Below are 6,069 nucleotides of genomic sequence, written 5' to 3'. Positions count from 1 at the left end.
CATAGGTACAAGCGGCCATGTTTCCCAGAAGTTTCAGGCAATTCCTTGCTGTGGTGGTGGGGAACTGCCTGAGACCTCAAATAATGTTGCCCATGGCCCGGAACCTTGATTCTGGGAAGTATGCCCTGGCCTGCTTCGAGCCCAGAACCACCCCTAGACATTCTATCTGCTGAACCGGGGTCAGGGTTGATTTCCCCACATTCAGGATAAGACCCAGTTCATCGAATGTCATTCTTATGAAGTCGACTTGTGCCTCCACTTGAGCCATGGAGTGGCCCTTGATCAGCCAGTCATTGAGGCACAGAAACATCTGTGCCTGCCATCTGTGCAGAAAGGTGACCACAACTGCCATACACTTGGTGAATACCCATGGCGCTGCTGAGAGGTCGAACGGGAGGACTGGGAACTGGTAATGGTTGTGGCTGACCACAAACCTGAGGTACTTTGTATAGGATGGACAGGGCCGGATTAAGACCTTTAGAGGCCCTAAGCACTGAAAAGATTACGGTGCCCCCCCCACATATGTAATTCAAAATAAAAACAATACTATACCATAAAATAAATTTTTATTTTTCGAAATGACACATGCATGCTGAAATTAAAATAGCTTCTTTCTAGATTTTCTGACTGCAAAATTCTGGATAAGTTCATCGAAGCTGACTCGACGAAGCATGTCCGCTTCCCTACACGGTAGGGAAAGTGAATCAAGTCTGTCCTGACACATTGTTGTTCTCTGAGGGTTTTTTATTCTTTTCAGCTGAGAAAAAGAGCATTCTGCGGAGCAGTTAGTAATCATCAATGTTAGAAAAATACGTAGTGCGATCTTTACATTTGGAAATATACATTTTTCCGTCTTTCAATATTGTATCATGAAGATCAATGTGACTGAATTTCATTTTTCCTGTTTCATTAAACTTTGCGTGCATATTACTGTGGAACTGCCTTACTTCTCCACAGAGATTCATGTTCAAATCAACAGGGTATGAGTCAACTAGCTTTTGGGAACCTTGTGAATATTGTTCGTCAGATAAGTCCATATCGTTTAGAAAAGAAAATCTATTTGATACTCCTTTGTACGCTTCACCTCTCCTCTTCATATGAGCTTCAAGTGTATCAATTATAGCGTAGTAAGTAGATACACGAGATTTGTCTCTAGGATTCAATGCTGTTTCTGTTGCACTGCTATCATTTGCTTGTTTTTTCCTGATTCGCTTGTGGGACTGGGCTTCTTTGTAGTTAGTATCAGGCAAGATATCTTTTGATATGTCTTCAGATCTTTCGAAATCATTCCTCATAGTGTGTAAGTGGTCTGCTAATGATTGAAAGAGGTCTGCACATGTTTTCAAATCCAATTCTTTTTTTTTGGAGAGCTTGACTTGTGGGGTAAAAGTGTTGTAAAATTTCATTCCACATGGTCAACATGAATACAAACTCTAGTTCTTGCATCTTGTTTGCAATGTTTTCTGCCTCTCGTATAGTTTCTCCCTTTTGTGATTGTCTTCAGCTATACTTTCTAATGCATCCACAATCTTTGAGTAGGACTCCAGAATTGCACTTGTTGCCACTGCATGTGCCTCCCAGCGAGTAATAGAAAGAGACCAACAGGATCTTTTCTCCTATTATTTACAGCATGAGCAGGTTCGGTCTCTGACACATCCACACCTTCTAGAACAACGTCTGTTTTACCACCAGCAGTAGGATAATCAGTTACAGTCTCTGACACAGCCACATGTTCTGGAATGGTGTTTGTTTCACCAATAGAACAAGGGTCAGTCTCAGAAACACCTACAGGTTTTGGAATGATGTCTGTGCTACTGAGAGAAGATGTTGCTGCTGATGGGTTTGCTTTGAAAAATTATGTCAACTTTGGAAGATTTTGGAAAATTTCACTAGTTTTTTGTTTCTTTTCTTCTGCCAGTTTACGTTTCTGTGCTCCACTCAGCTGGTTACGTTTCATCCTGCCCCTTATCTCAGTTTTCTGAACTTAAAAAAAATAGTAATTACACAACGTACACTATTTTTATGTATATATATATAATATATATGTAAGAAAGAAAAAAAATCAAATCAAATATGTTTAACTCAGAAATATATATCAATAATAAAACATCAATTTATTGCAATACATGACAGGATCTGATTTCCTCGCATTATTTCGATCTACGTTAGTAGGACGCTACCCTCCCACCCCCCTCGGTTTAGGTGGGGATAAGTAATAAAATGAGAACAGACAAATGGGGAAGAGTATGGAGTGGAGTGTAAGGAAGTCTAACAAAGTTCTGATTTTTCCCATGAGGACTACTTTGATGCTTTTTTTGAAATATCAAATATCAAGCATGTGCTTAGTCTGCCTATTGGGTAATCCAGCCCGGGGATGGAGTGATTGCTATATGAAAGTAAGCATCCTTCAAGTCCAGGGCTGCATACCAGTCCCCTGGATCCAAGGAAGGGATGATGGAGGCCAAAGAGACCATGCAGAACTTGAGTTTCTTTATGAACTTGTTGAGTTCTTGCAGGTCTAGGATGGGCCTGAGCCTGCCTTTGGCTTTTGGTATTAGGAAATAGAAGCCCTTGCCCTTCTGCTCCTCAGGAACCATTTCCACTGCTCCCAGCAATAGGAGTGAATGCACCTCCTGTACAAGGAGATGCTTGTGAAACGGGTCCCTGAAGAGGGACGGGGAAGAGGGGTGGAAGGGCGGAGGGCAGAGAACTGGAGTGAATATCCTTTCTCTACCGTGCGGAGCACCCAACAGTCTGATGTGATACAGGCCCATGCAGGGTAGAAAGGTGATAGATGGGACGAAAAGGTAAGGTGGGATGAATCCAGTCTTTGTACTGGTGCGCTGTCCTCATGCGCATCTTAAAAGGCCTGGTTTTGGCCTGAGGAGGGTTTAGACTGGCCAGAGAAGGGATGAGGTCTCTTTCTAGAGTTTCTATTCTTCTTTCTGTTCCTTCTGTCACTGCTTTATACACCTCCTGCCTATTTTGAGGCTGGTAACTCCTCAGCTGGGGCTGTGGTCTAAAATGCCCCCACTGGTTGGCCAGGGTGTGAAGGCCAAGAGACGTTAGGGTGGCCCTAGAGTCTTTGAGGTTGTGCAGGCAGGAGTCAGTCTTTTCTGAAAATAAAGCCCGACCCTCAAAGGGGAGGTCTTGGATGGTCTGCTGGACCTCATATGGGAGGCCAGAGACCTGCAGCCAGGAGCTCCTCCTCATGGCTACCCGAGTCACCATGGTGCGTGAAGCCACATCTGGTGCATCCAAAGCTGCTTGCAGAGATACCAGGGAAATTAGTTTACCTTCCTCTACTAGCATGGAAAACTCTGTGCGAGAGTCTGATGGCAGGAGTTCGGTAAACTTTGTCAAGGCCCCACATGTATTAAACTTATATCTGCTGACCACCAACTGGTGGTTAGCGATGTGGAGCTGCAACCCCCTGTTGAGTAAGCCTTTCTCCCAAAAAAGTCAAACTTTTTGGCCAGTTGACTTTTCGGGGTGGGCCCCTGGTAGCCCTGGTGCTCGTGCTGACTGGCCACGTTCACTACCAGGGAGTCTGGCGAGGGTCCACACATACCTTTTTGCGGTGGGTGAGGTCTGCCACAGAGTCTCAGTGGTTTCGCTGATAGTTTTGATCAGTGGAAGTGGGATATGGGATGGCCCAGAAGGGGAAAGGATATCGACCATCACCTCTCTTTTGATATTGAGGTTCTGGGCCAACCATCTCAGCAGCGGCTGTAAGACCTTGCTGCCCTTCAGGGCCAGGGCAGTTGATGTGCCGGCCACAGCCTCATGCGGGGAGGAGGAGGAGGAGAGGCTGACCGGTACAGGAGCCTGCTCTCTGCTCTTGGCTCCTCTGGGGTCCCAAGGAGCAAGGACCTCCGGCGCCATAGTCAGTGCTGCAGCTTCAACTCCGTAGTCGGTGCCACCACAGTCATTGCTGAAGCCATCGATGCTGCAGTTGGTGCCGGAACCATCGACGCGGGTATGTGGGTCGGCTGGGTCACTGTCGAAATCCCCAGTGGCCAAGGTGTGAGCATTGGCGCGAAGGACACTGAGACTACTGATGCCGATGTCGAACTGTGGCTCTGCCCCTGGCCTTCATGATAGGCCCAGAGCATCCAGAATGGCCTCTGAGGAGCTTGCCACTAGCCTGGTCACGGTGCCGGGCAGGGATGCCAGTCTCAGTGGGAGCGGGACCTCCTGCTCCTACTGGAGCACTATGACTCCACTTCCAACTCTGAGGTCTCCAAATGGGATGACCACAGGGGAGCGGAGCCCCTCGGTACCGGAGATGGGTGCCGGAAACTGGGGGACAGGAGCAGCTCCTCCACAAGGGCGGCCAGTGCCAGGAGGCGATGCATCGGGGACAGTGCGCTCATCACCAGCTTGCTCATTGATTGTACTGGGGCCCGAACCAGTGCTGGTAACCTCTCCTGCTTTGGAGGGAGGTTGTTGCAGTAAGTGCCAGAAGGTCCAATGCAGCCTTGAACGCCTCTGGCATGGAAGGGAGCTGCAGGGTCCGGACTCAACTGGGCCCCCTCTGGTGCAGGAGTCGACATGACCCATGGCAGATGGGCTCCGGATGGAGGCTTACTGACCGCATGGTCTTTAGACCTGGTCGGAGAATGTCCAACCTCTTCTTTTTCTGGGGCACCAGAGATTCAGACCGCTGCCTCACAGAGGTCTGGGTTGTGTGTGTGAAGCCATGGCGGTGCTGAGGGTCTCTAGAGGAGTCCATCCTCAACACCGGCTCATGCGTCGAGAGCACTGACACACTGTGCATTGAGGAAGTGGTGCTTGGGGCTGGCTCCCCCATGCCGGGTTCTGACTGAGGTTGGAGTGCTGCCTCCATAAGTAAAATGTGGAGGTGCTGATCTCTGTCCTTTAAGGTCCAGGGGTGGAACCCGCTGCAGATTCTACAATGCTCTTTAAGGTAACCCTCACTGAGACACTTCAAGCAAGAAGTATGCGGGTCGCTTCTGGGCCTAGACCTGCCACAGTCTGTGCATGCCTTAAAGCCTAGGGACCGAGGCATGGCCTGGTGCTGGGGGAACATTGGAGAGGGGGGAGGGAAGCCCCCGAAAGGAAACTTATGAGCTATTTACACTAACTATACAAAGAACTGACTACTACTAGGTACACTAAAAAGGAAACTGAGGAGAACATGAGCTTGCCAAGGCAAGAGCAATGGGGAGTTCCAGGTTGCCATCACAGACAGTAAGAAGGAACTGAGGGGTGGTGGGTCGGGAGGGCCCTCTATCAAGCACCATGAAGGCGCGACTCCAGGGGTTGCCCAAACAAACTGACTTTATGGGTACTGCTAGGGGAAAATCTTCCATCTGTCGTGCATGCGGCGTGTGCACACACAATTGGAATTGACATGAACAAGCACTCAAAGAAGCTGTGGTTCCAAGAGCGTGAGTGATCTGCAGGGTGAGATGATGATGCGAGAGTCACCACTAGAGGAGGGCGCAATGCCTGGCCAGATCTAATCCCGAGGATGGTCAGGAAGAAGCGCCACTACCGGAGAGTGCACCCCATGACAGAGCCCCTCTCCTTTCTCCCATACAGGAGATCAAATGGGGTGAATCCTGTTGATTCCCAGGGAACCTCTCTATAAGAAAATAACAGATAGGGTCACATTTCCTCTCAGTGGCTCGCCCTTTCATCTGCATAGATTTCAGTGTTCCATTGAAGCTTGCGACCAAACCATTTGTTCCTGGGTAATATAGAGCAGCCTTCAGATGTTTTAAACCACACATTCTCCATAATTAAGTGTTTTATTTAACTGTTAATAGAACACTCAGGGCGGGCCTACATGAAAGCAAATCTCCAGTTGCCAGAAGCTCCAATTCCTGAATTGATTTGGTAAGGTATTTATATATATATATATATATCAGGGAAGGTTTAGATCCTGTGTTATGTTTTTCATTTAAAAGGAAAACAACAAATCACTAGTTAGTGATGTTAGTCTAGGTAGGGTGCATTGTAACCTCTGTGTTGTAATGATTTATCTTTGGAGTGTTATTGAAAAAGAGGAATTTTAAATTGCTATAGTGGGCCCTCTGCCAG

The sequence above is a fragment of the Mauremys reevesii genome, linkage group 2 (genome assembly GCF_016161935.1).
Source record: "Mauremys reevesii isolate NIE-2019 linkage group 2, ASM1616193v1, whole genome shotgun sequence".
Taxonomy (NCBI): Eukaryota; Metazoa; Chordata; order Testudines; family Geoemydidae; genus Mauremys; species Mauremys reevesii.
The sequence above is the reverse complement of the archived record's forward strand: the minus strand, read 5'-3'. Positions refer to the sequence as shown.